Here is a 19875-nt window from a genome sequence, read left to right as displayed (position 1 = left end):
GCTTGGGGGGGATATATACGGCTGTGATTATAATCGAAGAGAATTCTCTTGGTAGATAATGCAGTCTACATTTGATTGTGAGGAATTCTAAATCAGGTGAACAGAAGGATTTGAGTTCCTGTATGTTTCTTTCATCGCACCATGCCTCGTTAGCCATAAGGCATACACCCCCACCCCTCTTTTTACCAGAAAGGTGTTTGTTTCTGTCAGCGCGATGTGTGGAGAAACCCGTTGGCTGCACCGCTTCGGATAGCGTCTCTCCAGTGAGCCATGTTTCCGTGAAGCACAGAACGTTACAGTCTCTGATGTCCCTCTGGAATGCTACCCTTGCTCGGATTTCATCAACCTTGTTGTTAAGAGACTTAGACATTGGCAAGAAGAATGCTAGGAAGTGGGGCACAATGTGCCCGTCTCCGTAGTCTGACCAGAAGACCGCCACGCTTCCCTCTTTTTCGGAGTCGTTTTTTTGGGTCGCTGCATGCGATCCATTCCGTTGTCCTGTTTGTAAGGCAGAACACAGGATCCGCGTCGCGAAAAACATATTCTTGGTCGTACTGATGGTGAGTTGACGCTGATATTATATACAGTAGTTCTTCTAGGCTGTATGTAATGAAACCTAAGATGACCTGGGGTACTAATGTAAGAAATAACACGTAAAAAAACAAAAAACTGCATAGTTTCCTAGGAACGCGAAGCGAGGCGGCCATCTCTGTCGGCGCCGGAAGTGAAGATGTACAGGACCCAGATAGAACTAGATCTACAGGGCCCAGATAGAACTAGATCTACAGGACCCAGATAGAACTAGATCTACAGGACCCAGATAGAACTAGATCTACAGGACCCAGATAGAACTAGATCTACAGGGCCCAGATAGAACTAGATCTACAGGACCCAGATAGAACTAGATCTACAGGGTCCAGATAGAACTAGATCTACAGGACCCAGATATAACTAGATCTACAGGGCCCAGATAGAACTAGATCTACAGGGCCCAGATAGAACTAGATCTACAGGGCCCAGATAGAACTAGATCTACAGGACCCAGATAGAAGTAGATCTACAGGGCCCAGATAGAACTAGACCTACAGGGCCCAGATAGAACTAGATCTACAGGACCCAGATAGAACTAGATCTACAGGGCCCAGATAGAACTAGATCTACAGGACCCAGATAGAACTAGATCTACAGGGCCCAGATAGAACTAGACCTACAGGGCCCAGATAGAACTAGATCTACAGGGCCCAGATAGAACTAGATCTACAGGACCCAGATAGAACTAGAACTACAGGGCCCAGATAGAACTAGATCTACAGGACCCAGATAGAACTAGATCTACAGGGCCCAGATAGAACTAGATCTACAGGGCCCAGATAGAACTAGACCTTCAGCACTTATTTATAAAACCCTCTCAGGCCTCACTCCCCACTTTCTGAGATATCTACTGCAGCCCTCATCCTCCACACGCAACACCCGTTCAGCCAGTCACCTTCTGTTAAAGGTCTTGAAAGCAAACACATCCCTGGGTCGCTCCTCTTTTCAGTTCGCTTCAGCTAACGACTGGAATGAGCTGCAAAGAAACACTCAAACTGGACAGTTTTATCTCAATCTCTTCAAAAGACTCAATCATGGCCACTGTTACTGACACTGTTCTTAAACTGACTTGTGTAACAGTATAACTTTAGACTGAGGCTAGAGAACAGAATGAGGTCAGTGAGGATAGCTAGCATCGTGCTGCTAGGCTAGAGAACAGAAGGAGGTCTGAGGCTAGAGAACAGAATGAGGTCAGTGAGGATAGCTAGCATCATGCTGCTAGGCTAGAGAACAGAATGAGGTCAGTGAGGATAGCTAGCATCATGCTGCTAGGCTAGAGAACAGAATGAGGTGAGTGAGGATAGCTAGCATCATGCTGCTAGGCTAGAGAACAGAATGAGGTCAGTGAGGATAGCTAGCATTGTGCTGCTAGGCTAGAGAACAGAATGAGGTCAGTGAGGATACCTAGCATCGTGCTGCTAGGCTAGAGAACAGAATGAGGTCTGATGCTAGAGAACAGAATGAGGTCAGTGAGGATAGCTAGCATTGTGCTGCTAGGCTAGAGAACAGAATGAGGTCAGTGAGGATAGCTAGCATCATGCTGCTAGGCTAGAGAACGGAATGATGTCTGAGGCTAGAGAAAAGAATGAGGTCAATGAGGATAGCTAGCATCATGCTGCTAGGCTAGAGAACAGAATGAGGTCTGAGGCTAGAGAACAGAATGAGGTCAATGAGGATAGCTAGCATCATGCTGCTAGGCTAGAGAACAGAATGAGGTCTGAGGCTAGAGAACAGAATGAGGTCAGTGAGGATAGCTAGCATTGTGCTGCTAGGCTAGAGAACAGAATGAGGTCTGAGGCTAGAGAACAGAATGAGGTCAGTGAGGATAGCTAGCATTGTGCTGCTAGGCTAGAGAACAGAATGAGGTCTGAGGCTAGAGAACAGAATGAGGTCAGTGAGGATAGCTAGCATTGTGCTGCTAGGCTAGAGAACAGAATGAGGTCTGAGGCTAGAGAACAGAATGAGGTCAATGAGGATAGCTAGCATCGTGCTGCTAGGCTAGAGAACAGAATGAGGTCTGAGGCTAGAGAACAGAATGAGGTCAATGAGGATAGCTAGCATCATGCTGCTAGGCTAGAGAACAGAATGAGGTCTGAGGCTAGAGAACAGAATGAGGTCAGTGAGGATAGCTAGCATTGTGCTGCTAGGCTAGAGAACAGAATGAGGTCTGAGGCTAGAGAACAGAATGAGGTCAGTGAGGATAGCTAGCATTGTGCTGCTAGGCTAGAGAACAGAATGAGGTCTGAGGCTAGAGAACAGAATGAGGTCAGTGAGGATAGCTAGCATTGTGCTGCTAGGCTAGAGAACAGAATGAGGTCTGAGGCTAGAGAACAGAATGAGGTCAATGAGGATAGCTAGCATCGTGCTGCTAGGCTAGAGAACAGAATGAGGTCTGAGGCTAGAGAACAGAATGAGGTCAGTGAGGATAGCTAGCATCGTGTTGCTAGGCTAGAGAACAGAATGAGGTCAGTGAGGATAGCTAGCATCGTGCTGCTAGGCTAGAGAACAGAATGAGTTCAGTGAGGCTAAACAGCAGAATGAGGTTAGTGAGGCTAGACAGCAGAATGAGGTCAGTGAGGCTAGACAGCAGAATGAGGTCAGTGAGGCTAGACAACAGAATTAGGTCAGTGAGGTTAGCTAGCATCACACTGCTAGGCTAGAGAACAGAATGAGGTTAGTGAGGCTAGACAGCAGAAAGAGGTCGGTGAGGTTAGCTAGCATCGCACTGCTAGGCTAGAGAACAGAATGAGGTTAGTGAGGCTAGACAGCATAAAGAGATCAGTGAGGTTAGCTAGCATCGCACTGCTAGGCTGGAGAACAGAATGAGGTTAGCTAGCATCGCACTGCTAGGCTAGAGAACACACAGCAGCCATTATGGTTTGGTCCCACTAAGATACTTAACCTTCTGTAGCTAGCCTAGTGCTAAATAAGAAACAACTGACTACGTACAACAGGTAGAAAGAAAGCTTTCTCCTTCTCTCTCATTATATCCCTTCATCTCTAGGCTAGGGAAAACACAGCAACCGTTATGAGTACATAATAACAGATAGAATGTGAAATTCTCTCTCTCTACTAGTGAGCATTAGCTGGCATTGCCTCTTACTCTCTCTCTCTTTCACACACACACACACACACACACACACACACACACACACACACACACACACACACACACACACACACACACACACACACACACACACACACACACACACACACACACACACACACACACACACACACACACACACACACAGAGTAATCCGTGTATGGTTGAGTGTGTAATCCAGTGATTAGTATATCTGAAGAGTGTGAATGTTAAATCAGAGCATGTACAGACCAGCTGGCTGGAGTGTTTACGGACATATTCAAATCTCTCCCTACCCCCAGTCTGATGTCCCAACTGGCTTTATGTATGTCCATGATTGTCCACGAGAAAGCTAAAGGTAACTGAACTGAATGACTCATGAAGTGCTTTGAGAGACTGGTCAAGGACCATATCAACTCCACCTTATCGGACACCCAAGACCCACTACAATTTGCATACCGCCCCAACAGAACCACGGACAATTGACCTCGCACTGCACACTGCCCTATCCCAGCTGGACAAGAGGAATACCTATGTAAGAATGATAATTGACTACAACTCAGACTTCAACACCATAGTACCCTCCAAGCTCATCACTAAGCTAAGGACCCTGCATGGCTATGCACGTCTCCAACTCAATCATGAAGTTTACGACACAACAGTGGTAGGCTTGATCTACAACAATGACAAGCGCTTACAGGTTAGGAGGTTAGAGCCATGGCGGAGTGTTGCCAGGAAAATAACCTCTCTCTCTCTCAACGTCAATAAAACGAAGGAGCTGATTGTGGACTACAGGAGACAGCAGAGGGAGTATGCCCCCATCGACGGGCTTCAGGTTCCTACGCGTCACTGAGGACTTGTTCACACCACACCGCCGCTTCAACCTCAGGCGGCTGAAGAAATTCAACTTCTACCGAGGCACTATTGAGACGATTCTGTTGGGCATCGCCGCCTGGTACGGCGACTGTACTGCCCTCAACAGCATGTCTCTCACCCGGAGCTGCCTGTCCTCCAGGACATCTACAACACTCGTCGTCACAGGAAGAAGATCATCAAGGACCTCAGCCCCTCGATCCACGGCCGGTTCACCCTGCTACCATCTAGAAGATCATCAAGGACCTCAGCCCCTCGAGCCACGGCCGGTTCACTCTGCTACCATCTAGAATGAGGAAGTACAGGTGCATCAAAGCTGGAAAAAGAGACTGAAATACAGCTTCTATATCCAGGCCATCAGAGGGTTAAAAAGATGAATAGCTATCCAGTTCCTGCCTGGGACTCTACCATGTACCTTATTTGGGCAGTATATACCTGGGACTCTACCATGTACCTTATGGGGGCAGTATATACCTGGGACTCTACCATGTACCTTATGGGGGCAGTATATACCTGGGACTCTACCATGTACCTTATGGGGGCAGTATATACCTGGGACTCTACCATGTACCTTATGGGGGCAGTATATACCTGGGACTCTACCATGTACCTTATGGGGGCAGTATTTACCTGGGACTCTACCATGTACCTTATGGGGGCAGTATATACCTGGGACTCTACCATGTACCTTATGGGGGCAGTATATACCTGGGACTCTACCATGTACCTTATGGGGGCAGTATTTACATGGGACTCTACCATGTACCTTATGGGGGCAGTATATACCTGGGACTCTACCATGTACCTTATGGGGCAGTATATACCTGGGACTCTACCATGTACCTTATGGGGGCAGTATATACCTGGGACTCTACCATGTACCTTATGGGGGCAGTATTTACCTGGGACTCTACCATGTACCTTATGGGGGCAGTATTTACCTGGGACTCTACCCTGTACCTTATGGGGGCAGTATTTACCTGGGACTCTACCATGTACCTTATGGGGGCAGTATATACCTGGGACTCTACCATGTACCTTATGGGGGAAGTATATACCTGGGACTCTACCATGTACCTTATGGGGGCAGTATATACCTGGGACTCTACCATGTACCTTATGGGGGCAGTATTTACCTGGGACTCTACCATGTACCTTATGGGGGCAGTATTTACCTGGGACTCTACCATGTACCTTATGGGGGCAGTATATACCTGGGACTCTACCATGTACCTTATGGGGGCAGTATTTACCTGGGACTCTACCATGTACCTTATGGGGGCAGTATTTACCTGGGACTCTACCATGTACCTTATGGGGGCAGTATATACCTGGGACTCTACCATGTACCTGCAGTATGTACAAAAAGTGCTGTAATTTATGGAGAAATTGAGAAAGTTATGGAGAAGTGAAAACTATTTTTGTAAATACTGCCCCCATAAGGTACATGGCCCTGCTTACATCAGCTGATATCTCAAAGTGCTGTACAGAAACCCAGCCTGAAACCCCAAACAGCAAGCAATGCAGGTGTAGAAGCACGGTGGCTAGAAAAAACAATCACTGACCCAACACCATATTTCACCGTGGCTATGAGGTGCCTCTCCTTGTCCGTTTCCACGCCAGACATGCCGATGCTGTATCTAACCAAAACGCTCAATTTTGGTTCCATCTGACCAGAGCACCTTCATCCAGTCATCATTTAAATGACGTTTGGGAAGCTCCCAGTGTTTGCGTCTGTGTCTTTGGGTCAGAAAGGGCTTTATTTTGGCAAACCTTCCATAGAGCCTGGGTGTGGAGGTGACGTCTGATGGTGCTTTTTGGGGGGATTTTGTTGTCTCACCATCCACCTCCCAATCTTGTGGGCGCAAAATGCATCAAAAGATCTTTTAATCTTTAGATTTTTTTCATAATTGCCCTGACAGTGCTCAGTGGTATAGTCGATCGTTTGTGGATCTTCTTGTAGCCATTACCAGATTTATGAAGGTCTACGACCATCTGTCTCTTTTTCAACAGCCGGTTCTCTTGTTTTCTTTGTGGTGTTGGATCACAGCGGGATGTTGCATGTGTGTTACCTCATTTTGATACCCTAGTGAAACAGGAAGTGATGTAATGGCTCAACATAGTTCCTTAAGACTTAGATCAACTTACATACCTGGAATTTAATTCCTGGTTTAATTTTGGTAGATGTTATTTACAATCATCTGTAAAGGTGCCATTAATTGTGGAACCTTGATTTTGGAGGACATTGATTTTTAATTAAATCAATAAATTATTTTGTTGGGTTCCATTGAAACATTAATACAGTACAGTATTTATCACAAGTTGTTATTTTGAGTTTATCTCTGTAATTATATTGTTTATATGTATTTTAAGTATTGTTTGTTCATTGCCAGTCAGAGGTGCCAGTAATGTTTGGAGCCCACTGTACATACTTTATGTATTCTCATACCTACTGCTGTGTATATACACCTTCTCCTTCTATCTATACTGCCTATACACTGAGTATACCACAAACACACACACACACACACACACACACACACACACATACATACACACACACACGGTGACAGGCTCTGGTCTACATACATCACCTAATCTGGAACACAAGGGACATACTGAATACACTTATTGGAACTCATTCAATCCTTTGTTTTTTTTATCCCAGAGAGTTAAACCAGATACTAACATACAGATGCCGTATCTTAATTTGATACAGTTTCACACAGCAGTAAATAATCCTACAGCAAGAGCAAATGTTGCATTGTTTATAACTAATAGACATTTTTTTGTAAAGTGTTGATAGGTTTTTCGTTACAAACCTTAAATACACTACACGTTTGCATTTTCTGCTGTGCTGGAAAATTCCTGCAACAACAGGATGATCAAATTAAGATACAGCATGTGTAGGAGTAAACAATCACTAGCTCCCTTTCTACTGTGGGCTAAACCTGGTGCTTGTTAGTTCCAGAGTTCCTAGAGTCCATTTCCATTGTGTTGTCTTAGGCCATAATAACAGGGTTTATCCAATATCTCTAGTCTAGACCAAGTGCTTATTAAGTTCCAGGCTGAATGGCTTGGGCGGCATACCGTATACACTGTACTGAATACTGGGGAATCTGGAAATAACCACGGGATGGTTTTTCAAAATTATAAATACCGTTGAAACTATTTCTTTGAAGTTTTTCTATACATTTGAATATTTGAAGCTACTTTTTTAAGTAAATATATATATAATAATATAATAATAAATTCATATATAAATATATGCAGTCAACGTGTGCAATACGTTAGGAGATAAAGCAGATGCCTTTGGGTGGTGGAGCATTCTGGGTACACACAGGAAACTGTTGAGCATGAAAAACCCCAGCAGCGTTGCAGTTCTTGACACAAAGCGCTGCATCTGGTACCTACTACCATAACCCCGTTCAAAAGGAACTTAAATATTTTGTCTTGCCCATTCATCCTCTGAACAGCACACAAACACAATCCATGTCTCAATTGTCTCAAGGCTTAAACGTCCTTCTTTAACCCGTCTCCTCCCCTTCATCTACACTGATTGAAGTGGATTTAACAAGTGACATCAATAAGGGATCGTAGCTTTCACCTGGATTCACCTGGTCAGTCTGTCATGGGGAGAGCAGGTGCTCTTAATGTTTTGTACACTTAGTGTATAATAAACAGAGTAGCAGCAGCGTATGTTAATAGCGTGAAAGTGTCTATGTGTGAGTGTGTGGTGTCAATGTGCATGTGTGTGTCATTGTGTGTAGAGTGTGTGTGTGTTGGAGTGTCAGTGTAGTGTGTGTGAGTGTGTGGGTAGAGTCCAGTGAGTGTGTGGGTAGAGTCCAGTCAGTGTGTGGGTAGAGTCCAGTCAGTGTGTGGGTAGAGTCCAGTCAGTGTGGGTAGAGTCCAGTCAGTGTGTGGGTAGAGTCCAGTGAGTGTGTGGGTAGAGTCCAGTCAGTGTGTGGGTAGAGTCCAGTCAGTGTGGGTAGAGTCCAGTCAGTGTGTGGGTAGAGTCCAGTCAGTGTGGGTAGAGTCCAGTCAGTGTGGGTAGAGTCCAGTCAGTGTGTGGGTAGAGTCCAGTGAGTGTGTGGGTAGAGTCCAGTCAGTGTGTGGGTAGAGTCCAGTGAGTGTGTGGGTAGAGTCCAGTCAGTGTGTGGGTAGAGTCCAGTCAGTGTGTGGGTAGAGTCCAGTCAGTGTGGGTAGAGTCCAGTCAGTGTGGGTAGAGTCCAGTCAGTGTGTGGGTAGAGTCCAGTGTGTGTGTGGGTAGAGTCCAGTGAGTGTGGGTAGAGTCTAGTCTAGTCAGTGTGTGGGTAGAGTCCAGTCAGTGTGGGTAGAGTCCAGTCAGTGTGGGTAGAGTCCAGTCAGTGTGGGTAGAGTCCAGTCAGTGTGTGGGTAGAGTCTAGTCCAGTCAGTGTGTGGGTAGAGTCCAGTCAGTGTGTGGGTAGAGTCTAGTCCAGTCAGTGTGTGGGTAGAGTCCAGTTAGTGTGTGTGTAGAGTCTAGTCCAGTCAGTGTGTGGGTAGAGTCTAGTCAGTGTGGGTAGAGTCCAATCAGTGTGTGGGTAGAGTCCAGTCCAGTCAGTGTGTGGGTAGAGTCTAGTCAGTGTGGGTAGAGTCCAGTCAGTGTGTGGGTAGAGTCCAGTCATGTTGGGTAGAGTCTAGTCCAGTCAGTGTGTGGGTAGAGTCCAGTTAGTGTGTGGGTAGAGTCTAGTCCAGTCAGTGTGTGGGTAGAGTCTAGTCAGTGTGGGTAGAGTCCAATCAGTGTGTGGGTAGAGTCTAGTCAGTGTGGGTAGAGTCCAGTCAGTGTGTGGGTAGAGTCTAGTCCAGTCAGTGTGTGGGTAGAGTCTAGTCAGTGTGGGTAGAGTCCAGTCAGTGTGTGGGTAGAGTCTAGTCAGTGTGGGTAGAGTCCAGTCAGTGTGTGGGTAGAGTCTAGTCCAGTCAGTGTGTGGGTAGAGTCTAGTCAGTGTGAGTAGAGTCCAGTCAGTGTGTGGGTAGAGTTCAGTCATTGTGTGGGTAGAGTCTAGTCAGTGTGGGTAGAGTCCAGTCAGTGTGTGGGTAGAGTCTAGTCCAGTCAGTGTGTGGGTAGAGTTCAGTCATTGTGTGGGTAGAGTCTAGTCAGTGTGGGTAGAGTCCAGTCAGTGTGTGGGTAGAGTCTAGTCCAGTCAGTGTGTGGGTAGAGTCTAGTCAGTGTGAGTAGAGTCCAGTCAGTGTGTGGGTAGAGTTCAGTCATTGTGTGGGTAGAGTCTGTTCAGTGTGTGGGTAGAGTCCAGTCAGTGTGTGGGTAGGGTCTGGTCAGTGTGTGGGTAGAGTCCAGTCAGTGTGGGTAGAGTCTAGTCCAGTCAGTGTGTGGGTAGGGTCTGGTCAGTGTGTGGGTAGAGTCCAGTCAGTGTGGGTAGAGTCCAATCAGTGTGTGGGTAGAGTCCAGTCCAGTCAGTGTGTGGGTAGAGTCTAGTCAGTGTGGGTAGAGTCCAGTCAGTGTGTGGGTAGAGTCCAGTCATGTTGGGTAGAGTCTAGTCCAGTCAGTGTGTGGGTAGAGTCCAGTTAGTGTGGGTAGAGTCCAGTCAGTGTGTGGGTAGAGTCCAGTCATGTTGGGTAGAGTCTAGTCCAGTCAGTGTATGGGTAGAGTCCAGTTAGTGTGTGGGTAGAGTCTAGTCCAGTCAGTGTGTGGGTAGAGTCTAGTCAGTGTGGGTAGAGTCCAATCAGTGTGTGGGTAGAGTCTAGTCAGTGTGGGTAGAGTCCAGTCAGTGTGTGGGTAGAGTCTAGTCCAGTCAGTGTGTGGGTAGAGTCTAGTCAGTGTGGGTAGAGTCCAGTCAGTGTGTGGGTAGAGTCTAGTCAGTGTGGGTAGAGTCCAGTCAGTGTGTGGGTAGAGTCTAGTCCAGTCAGTGTGTGGGTAGAGTCTAGTCAGTGTGAGTAGAGTCCAGTCAGTGTGTGGGTAGAGTTCAGTCATTGTGTGGGTAGAGTCTAGTCAGTGTGGGTAGAGTCCAGTCAGTGTGTGGGTAGAGTCTAGTCCAGTCAGTGTGTGGGTAGAGTTCAGTCATTGTGTGGGTAGAGTCTAGTCAGTGTGGGTAGAGTCCAGTCAGTGTGTGGGTAGAGTCTAATCCAGTCAGTGTGTGGGTAGAGTCTAGTCAGTGTGAGTAGAGTCCAGTCAGTGTGTGGGTAGAGTTCAGTCATTGTGTGGGTAGAGTCTGTTCAGTGTGTGGGTAGAGTCCAGTCAGTGTGTGGGTAGGGTCTGGTCAGTGTGTGGGTAGAGTCCAGTCAGTGTGGGTAGAGTCTAGTCCAGTCAGTGTGTGGGTAGGGTCTGGTCAGTGTGTGGGTAGAGTCCAGTCAGTGTGGGTAGAGTCTTTTCAGTGTGGGTAGAGTCTAGTCCAGTCAGTGTGTGGGTAGAGTCTTTTCAGTGTGGGTAGAGTCTAGTCCAGTCAGTGTGTGGGTAGAGTCTAGTCAGTGTGTGGGTAGAGTCCAGTCAGTGTGTGGGTAGAGTCTTTTCAGTGTGGGTAGAGTCTAGTCCAGTCAGTGTGTGGGTAGAGTCTAGTCAGTGTGGGTAGAGTCCAATCAGTGTGTGGGTAGAGTCCAGTCAGTGTGGGTAGAGTCCAGTCAGTGTGGGTAGAGTCCAGTCAGTGTGGGTAGAGTCCAGTCAGTGTGGGTAGAGTCCAGTCATTGTGGCGGTAGAGTCCAGTCAGTGTGTGGGTAGGGTCTGGTCAGTGTGTGGGTAGAGTCCAGTCAGTGTGTGGGTAGAGTCTTTTCAGTGTGGGTAGAGTCTAGTCTAGTCAGTGTGTGGGTAGAGTCTAGTCAGTGTGGGTAGTGTCCAATCAGTGTGTGGGTAGAGTCCAGTCAGTGTGGGTAGAGTCCAGTCAGTGTGGGTAGAGTCCAGTCAGTGTGGGTAGAGTCCAGTCAGTGTGTGGGTAGAGTCCAGTCAGTGTGTGGGTAGTGTCCAGTCAGTGTGGGTAGAGTTCAGTCAGTGTGTGGGTAGAGTCCAGTCAGTGTGGGTAGAGTCCAGTCAGTGTGTGGGTAGAGTCTAGTCCAGTCAGTGTGTGGGTAGAGTTCAGTCATTGTGTGGGTAGAGTCTAGTCAGTGTGGGTAGAGTCCAGTCAGTGTGTGGGTAGAGTCTAATCCAGTCAGTGTGTGGGTAGAGTCTAGTCAGTGTGAGTAGAGTCCAGTCAGTGTGTGGGTAGAGTTCAGTCATTGTGTGGGTAGAGTCTGTTCAGTGTGTGGGTAGAGTCCAGTCAGTGTGTGGGTAGGGTCTGGTCAGTGTGTGGGTAGAGTCCAGTCAGTGTGGGTAGAGTCTAGTCCAGTCAGTGTGTGGGTAGGGTCTGGTCAGTGTGTGGGTAGAGTCCAGTCAGTGTGGGTAGAGTCTTTTCAGTGTGGGTAGAGTCCAGTCAGTGTGGGTAGAGTCCAGTCAGTGTGTGGGTAGAGTCCAGTCAGTGTGTGGGTAGTGTCCAGTCAGTGTGGGTAGAGTTCAGTCAGTGTGTGGGTAGAGTCCAGTCAGTGTGGGTAGAGTCCAGTCAGTGTGTGGGTAGAGTCTAGTCCAGTCAGTGTGTGGGTAGAGTTCAGTCATTGTGTGGGTAGAGTCTAGTCAGTGTGGGTAGAGTCCAGTCAGTGTGTGGGTAGAGTCTAATCCAGTCAGTGTGTGGGTAGAGTCTAGTCAGTGTGAGTAGAGTCCAGTCAGTGTGTGGGTAGAGTTCAGTCATTGTGTGGGTAGAGTCTGTTCAGTGTGTGGGTAGAGTCCAGTCAGTGTGTGGGTAGGGTCTGGTCAGTGTGTGGGTAGAGTCCAGTCAGTGTGGGTAGAGTCTAGTCCAGTCAGTGTGTGGGTAGGGTCTGGTCAGTGTGTGGGTAGAGTCCAGTCAGTGTGGGTAGAGTCTTTTCAGTGTGGGTAGAGTCTAGTCAGTGTGGGTAGAGTCCAGTCAGTGTGTGGGTAGAGTCTAGTCAGTGTGGGTAGAGTCCAGTCAGTGTGTGGGTAGAGTCTAGTCCAGTCAGTGTGTGGGTAGAGTCTAGTCAGTGTGAGTAGAGTCCAGTCAGTGTGTGGGTAGAGTTCAGTCATTGTGTGGGTAGAGTCTAGTCAGTGTGGGTAGAGTCCAGTCAGTGTGTGGGTAGAGTCTAGTCCAGTCAGTGTGTGGGTAGAGTTCAGTCATTGTGTGGGTAGAGTCTAGTCAGTGTGGGTAGAGTCCAGTCAGTGTGTGGGTAGAGTCTAATCCAGTCAGTGTGTGGGTAGAGTCTAGTCAGTGTGAGTAGAGTCCAGTCAGTGTGTGGGTAGAGTTCAGTCATTGTGTGGGTAGAGTCTGTTCAGTGTGTGGGTAGAGTCCAGTCAGTGTGTGGGTAGGGTCTGGTCAGTGTGTGGGTAGAGTCCAGTCAGTGTGGGTAGAGTCTAGTCCAGTCAGTGTGTGGGTAGGGTCTGGTCAGTGTGTGGGTAGAGTCCAGTCAGTGTGGGTAGAGTCTTTTCAGTGTGGGTAGAGTCTAGTCCAGTCAGTGTGTGGGTAGAGTCTTTTCAGTGTGGGTAGAGTCTAGTCCAGTCAGTGTGTGGGTAGAGTCTAGTCAGTGTGTGGGTAGAGTCCAGTCAGTGTGTGGGTAGAGTCTTTTCAGTGTGGGTAGAGTCTAGTCCAGTCAGTGTGTGGGTAGAGTCTAGTCAGTGTGGGTAGAGTCCAATCAGTGTGTGGGTAGAGTCCAGTCAGTGTGGGTAGAGTCCAGTCAGTGTGGGTAGAGTCCAGTCAGTGTGGGTAGAGTCCAGTCAGTGTGGGTAGAGTCCAGTCATTGTGGCGGTAGAGTCCAGTCAGTGTGTGGGTAGGGTCTGGTCAGTGTGTGGGTAGAGTCCAGTCAGTGTGTGGGTAGAGTCTTTTCAGTGTGGGTAGAGTCTAGTCTAGTCAGTGTGTGGGTAGAGTCTAGTCAGTGTGGGTAGTGTCCAATCAGTGTGTGGGTAGAGTCCAGTCAGTGTGGGTAGAGTCCAGTCAGTGTGGGTAGAGTCCAGTCAGTGTGGGTAGAGTCCAGTCAGTGTGTGGGTAGAGTCCAGTCAGTGTGTGGGTAGTGTCCAGTCAGTGTGGGTAGAGTTCAGTCAGTGTGTGGGTAGAGTCCAGTCAGTGTGGGTAGAGTCCAGTCAGTGTGTGGGTAGAGTCTAGTCCAGTCAGTGTGTGGGTAGAGTTCAGTCATTGTGTGGGTAGAGTCTAGTCAGTGTGGGTAGAGTCCAGTCAGTGTGTGGGTAGAGTCTAATCCAGTCAGTGTGTGGGTAGAGTCTAGTCAGTGTGAGTAGAGTCCAGTCAGTGTGTGGGTAGAGTTCAGTCATTGTGTGGGTAGAGTCTGTTCAGTGTGTGGGTAGAGTCCAGTCAGTGTGTGGGTAGGGTCTGGTCAGTGTGTGGGTAGAGTCCAGTCAGTGTGGGTAGAGTCTAGTCCAGTCAGTGTGTGGGTAGGGTCTGGTCAGTGTGTGGGTAGAGTCCAGTCAGTGTGGGTAGAGTCTTTTCAGTGTGGGTAGAGTCTAGTCCAGTCAGTGTGTGGGTAGAGTCTTTTCAGTGTGGGTAGAGTCTAGTCCAGTCAGTGTGTGGGTAGAGTCTAGTCAGTGTGTGGGTAGAGTCCAGTCAGTGTGTGGGTAGAGTCTTTTCAGTGTGGGTAGAGTCTAGTCCAGTCAGTGTGTGGGTAGAGTCTAGTCAGTGTGGGTAGAGTCCAATCAGTGTGTGGGTAGAGTCCAGTCAGTGTGGGTAGAGTCCAGTCAGTGTGGGTAGAGTCCAGTCAGTGTGGGTAGAGTCCAGTCAGTGTGGGTAGAGTCCAGTCATTGTGGCGGTAGAGTCCAGTCAGTGTGTGGGTAGGGTCTGGTCAGTGTGTGGGTAGAGTCCAGTCAGTGTGTGGGTAGAGTCTTTTCAGTGTGGGTAGAGTCTAGTCTAGTCAGTGTGTGGGTAGAGTCTAGTCAGTGTGGGTAGTGTCCAATCAGTGTGTGGGTAGAGTCCAGTCAGTGTGGGTAGAGTCCAGTCAGTGTGGGTAGAGTCCAGTCAGTGTGGGTAGAGTCCAGTCAGTGTGTGGGTAGAGTCCAGTCAGTGTGTGGGTAGTGTCCAGTCAGTGTGGGTAGAGTTCAGTCAGTGTGTGGGTAGAGTCCAGTCAGTGTGGGTAGAGTCCAGTCAGTGTGTGGGTAGAGTCTAGTCCAGTCAGTGTGTGGGTAGAGTTCAGTCATTGTGTGGGTAGAGTCTAGTCAGTGTGGGTAGAGTCCAGTCAGTGTGTGGGTAGAGTCTAATCCAGTCAGTGTGTGGGTAGAGTCTAGTCAGTGTGAGTAGAGTCCAGTCAGTGTGTGGGTAGAGTTCAGTCATTGTGTGGGTAGAGTCTGTTCAGTGTGTGGGTAGAGTCCAGTCAGTGTGTGGGTAGGGTCTGGTCAGTGTGTGGGTAGAGTCCAGTCAGTGTGGGTAGAGTCTAGTCCAGTCAGTGTGTGGGTAGGGTCTGGTCAGTGTGTGGGTAGAGTCCAGTCAGTGTGGGTAGAGTCTTTTCAGTGTGGGTAGAGTCTAGTCCAGTCAGTGTGTGGGTAGAGTCTTTTCAGTGTGGGTAGAGTCTAGTCCAGTCAGTGTGTGGGTAGAGTCTAGTCAGTGTGTGGGTAGAGTCCAGTCAGTGTGTGGGTAGAGTCTTTTCAGTGTGGGTAGAGTCTAGTCCAGTCAGTGTGTGGGTAGAGTCTAGTCAGTGTGGGTAGAGTCCAATCAGTGTGTGGGTAGAGTCCAGTCAGTGTGGGTAGAGTCCAGTCAGTGTGGGTAGAGTCCAGTCAGTGTGGGTAGAGTCCAGTCAGTGTGGGTAGAGTCCAGTCAGTGTGGGTAGAGTCCAGTCAGTGTGGGTAGAGTCCAGTCATTGTGGCGGTAGAGTCCAGTCAGTGTGTGGGTAGGGTCTGGTCAGTGTGTGGGTAGAGTCCAGTCAGTGTGTGGGTAGAGTCTTTTCAGTGTGGGTAGAGTCTAGTCTAGTCAGTGTGTGGGTAGAGTCTAGTCAGTGTGGGTAGTGTCCAATCAGTGTGTGGGTAGAGTCCAGTCAGTGTGGGTAGAGTCCAGTCAGTGTGGGTAGAGTCCAGTCAGTGTGGGTAGAGTCCAGTCAGTGTGTGGGTAGAGTCCAGTCAGTGTGTGGGTAGTGTCCAATCAGTGTGGGTAGAGTTCAGTCAGTGTGTGGGTAGAGTCCAGTCAGTGTGCGGGTAGAGTCCAGTCAGTGTGCGGGTAGAGTCCAGTCAGTGTGTGGGTATAGTCCGGTCAGTGTGTGGGTAGAGTCCGGTCAGTGTGTGGGTAGAGTCCGGTCAGTGTGGGTAGAGTCCAGTCAGTGTGTGGGTAGAGTCCAGTCAGTGTGTGGTTAGAGTCCAGTCAGTGTGTGGGTAGAGTCCAGTCAGTGTGTGGGTAGAGTCCGGTCAGTGTGTGGGTAGAGTCCGGTCAGTGTGTGGGTAGAGTCCGGTCAGTGTGTGGGTAGAGTCCGGTCAGTGTGGGTAGAGTCCAGTCAGTGTGTGGGTAGAGTCCAGTCAGTGTGTGGGTAGAGTCCAGTGAGTGTGTGGGTAGAGTCCAGTCAGTGTGTGGGTAGAGTCCAGTGAGTGTGTGGGTAGAGTCCAGTCAGTGTGTGGGTAGAGTCCAGTCAGTGTGTGGGTAGAGTTCAGTCATTGTGTGGGTAGAGTCTAGTCAGTGTGGGTAGAGTCCAGTCAGTGTGTGGGTAGAGTCCAGTCAGTGTGTGGGTAGAGTCCAGTCAGTGTGTGGGTAGAGTCCAGTCAGTGTGTGGGTAGAGTCCAGTCAGTGTGTGGGTAGAGTCCAGTCAGTGTCCGGGAAGCCATTTGATGAACTGTTCAGCAGTCTGGTGGCTTGGGGATAGAAGCTGTTCAACAGTCTGATGGCTTGGGGGTAGAAGCTGTTCAGCAGTCTGATGGCTTGGGGGTAGAAGCTGTTCAGCAGTCTGATGGCTTGGGTTTAGAAGCTGTTCAGCAGTCTGGTGGCTTGGGGGTAGAAGCTGTTCAGCAGTCCGATGGCTTGGGCGTAGAAGCTGTTCAGCAGTCTGATGGCTTGGGGGTATAAACTGTTCAGCAGTCTGGTGGCTTGGGGGTAGAAGCTGTTCAGCAGTCTGATGGCTTGGGGGTAGAAGCTGTTCAGCAGTCTGGTGGCTTGGGGGTATAAGCTGTTCAGCAGTCTGGTAGCTTGGGTGTAGAAGCTGTTCAGCAGTCTGGTGGCTTGGGTGTAGAAGCTGTTCAGCAGTCTGGTGGCTTGGGTAGAAGCTGTTCAGCAGTCTGGTGGCTTGGGGGTAGAAGCTGTTCAGCAGTCTGGTGGCTTGGGGGAAGAAGCTGTTCAGCAGTCTAATGGCTTGGGGTAGAAGCTGTTCAGCAGTCTGATATAGGATACCAACCTCCATCTCCTATCTATCCAAGTAGTAGTAGGTCTAATATAGAATACCAACATCCATCTCCTATCTATCCAAGTAGTAATAGGTCTAACTAATATAGGATAACAACCTCCATCTCCTATCTATCCAAGTAGTAGTAGGTCTAATATAGGATACCAACCTCCATCTCCTATCTATCCAAGTAGTAGTAGGTCTAATATAGGATACCAACCTCCACCTCCTATCTATCCAAGTAGTAGTAGGTCAAATATAGAATACCAACATCCACCTCCTATCTATCCAAGTAGTAATAGGTCTAACTAATACAGGATAACATCTTCCTATCTATCCAAGTAGTAGTAGGTCTAATATAGGATGCCAACCTCCATCTCATTTTACATTTTACATTTAAGACATTTAGCAGACGCTCTTATCCAGAGCGACTTACAAATTGGTGAATTCACCTTCTGACATCAGTGGAACAGCCACTTTACAATAGTGCATCTAAATCATTTAAGGGGGGGGGTGAGAAGGATTACTTTATCCTATCCTAGGTATTCCTTGAAGAGGTGGGGTTTCAGGTGTCTCCGGAAGGTGGTGATTGACTCCGCTGTCCTGGCGTCGTGAGGGAGTTTGTTCCACCATTGGGGGGCCAGAGCAGAGAACAGTTTTGACTGGGCTGAGCGGGAACTGTGCTTCCTCAGTGGTAGGGAGGCGAGCAGGCCAGAGGTGGATGAACGCAGTGCCCTTGTTTGGGTGTAGGGCCTGATCAGAGCCTGGAGGTACTGCGGTGCCGTTCCCCTCACAGCTCCGTAGGCAAGCACCATGGTCTTGTAGCGGATGCGAGCTTCAACTGGAAGCCAGTGGAGAGAGCGGAGGAGCGGGGTGACGTGACAGAACTTGGGAAGGTTGAACACCAGACGGGCTGCGGCGTTCTGGATGAGTTGTAGGGGTTTAATGGCACAGGCAGGGAGCCCAGCCAACAGCGAGTTGCAGTAATCCAGACGGGAGATGACAAGTGCCTGGATTAGGACCTGCGCCGCTTCCTGTGTGAGGCAGGGTCGTACTCTGCGGATGTTGTAGAGCATGAACCTACAGGAACGGGCCACCGCCTTGATGTTAGTTGAGAACGACAGGGTGTTGTCCAGGATCACGCCAAGGTTCTTAGCGCTCTGGGAGGAGGACACAATGGAGTTGTCAACCGTGATGGCGAGATCATGGAACGGGCAGTCCTTCCCCGGGAGGAAGAGCAGCTCCGTCTTGCCGAGGTTCAGCTTGAGGTGGTGATCCGTCATCCACACTGATATGTCTGCCAGACATGCAGAGATGCGATTCGCCACCTGGTCATCAGAAGGGGAAAGGAGAAGATTAATTGTGTGTCGTCTGCATAGCAATGATAGAAAAGACCATGTGAGGTTATGACAGAGCCAAGTGACTTGGTGTATAGCGAGAATAGGAGAGGGCCTAGAACAGAGCCCTGGGGGACACCAGTGGTGAGAGCGCGTGGCGAGGAGACAGATTCTCGCCACGCCACCTGGTAGGAGCGACCTGTCAGGTAGGACGCAATCCAAGCGTGGGCCGCGCCGGAGATGCCCAACTCGGAGAGGGTGGAGAGGAGGATCTGATGGTTCACAGTATCGAAGGCAGCCGATAGGTCTAGAAGGATGAGAGCAGAGGAGAGAGAGTTAGCTTTAGCAGTGCGGAGCGCCTCCGTGATACAGAGAAGAGCAGTCTCAGTTGAATGACTAGTCTTGAAACCTGACTGATTTGGATCAAGAAGGTCATTCTGAGAGAGATAGCGGGAGAGCTGGCCAAGGACAGCACGTTCAAGAGTTTTGGAGAGAAAAGAAAGAAGGGATACTGGTCTGTAGTTGTTGACATCGGAGGGATCGAGTGTAGGTTTTTTCAGAAGGGGTGCAACTCTCGCTCTCTTGAAGACGGAAGGGACGTAGCCAGCGGTCAGGGATGAGTTGATGAGCAAGGTGAGGTAAGGGAGAAGGTCTCCGGAAATGGTCTGGAGAAGAGAGGAGGGGATAGGGTCAAGCGGGCAGGTTGTTGGGCGGCCGGCCGTCACAAGAAGCGAGATTTCATCTGGAGAGAGAGGGGAGAAAGAGGTCAGAGCACAGGTAGGGCAGTGTGAGCAGAACCAGCGGTGTCATTTGACTTAGCAAACGAGGATCGGATGTCGTCGACCTTCTTTTCAAAATGGTTGACGAAGTCATCTGCAGAGAGGGAGGGGGGGGAGGGGGAGGAGGATTCAGGAGGGAGGAGAAGGTGGCAAAGAGCTTCCTAGGGTTAGAGGCAGATGCTTGGAATTTAGAGTGGTAGAAAGTGGCTTTAGCAGCAGAGACAGAAGAGGAAAATGTAGAGAGGAGGGAGTGAAAGGATGCCAGGTCCGCAGGGAGGCGAGTTTTCCTCCATTTCCGCTCGGCTGGCCGGAGCACTGTTCTGTGAGCTCGCAGTGAGTCGTCGAGCCACGGAGCGGGAGGGGAGGACCTAGCCGGCCTGGAGGATAGGGGACATAGAGAGTCAAAGGATGCAGAAAGGGAAGAGAGGAGGGTTGAGGAGGCAGAATCAGGAGATAGGTTGGAGAAGGTATGAGCAGAGGGAAGAGATGATAGGATGGAAGAGGAGAGAGTAGCGGGGGAGAGAGAGCAAAGGTTGGGACGGCGCGATACCATCCGAGTAGGGGCAGTGTGGGAAGTGTTGGATGAGAGCGAGAGGGAAAAGGATACAAGGTAGTGGTCGGAGACTTGGAGGGGAGTTGCAATGAGGTTAGTGGAAGAACAGCATCTAGTAAAGATGAGGTCGAGCGTATTGCCTGCCTTGTGAGTAGGGGGGAAGGTGAGAGGGTGAGGTCAAAGAGGAGAGGAGTGGAAAGAAGGAGGCAGAGAGGAATGAGTCAAAGGTAGACGTGGGGAGGTTAAAGTCGCCCAGGACTGTGAGAGGTGAGCCGTCCTCAGGAAAGGAGCTTATCAAGGCATCAAGCTCATTGATGAACTCTCCGAGGAACCTGGAGGGCGATAAATGATAAG

Source organism: Oncorhynchus masou, chromosome 12 (genome assembly GCF_036934945.1).
Source record: "Oncorhynchus masou masou isolate Uvic2021 chromosome 12, UVic_Omas_1.1, whole genome shotgun sequence".
In the NCBI taxonomy this organism is placed as follows: Eukaryota; Metazoa; Chordata; class Actinopteri; order Salmoniformes; family Salmonidae; genus Oncorhynchus; species Oncorhynchus masou.
This window is presented reverse-complemented; position numbering follows the sequence as displayed.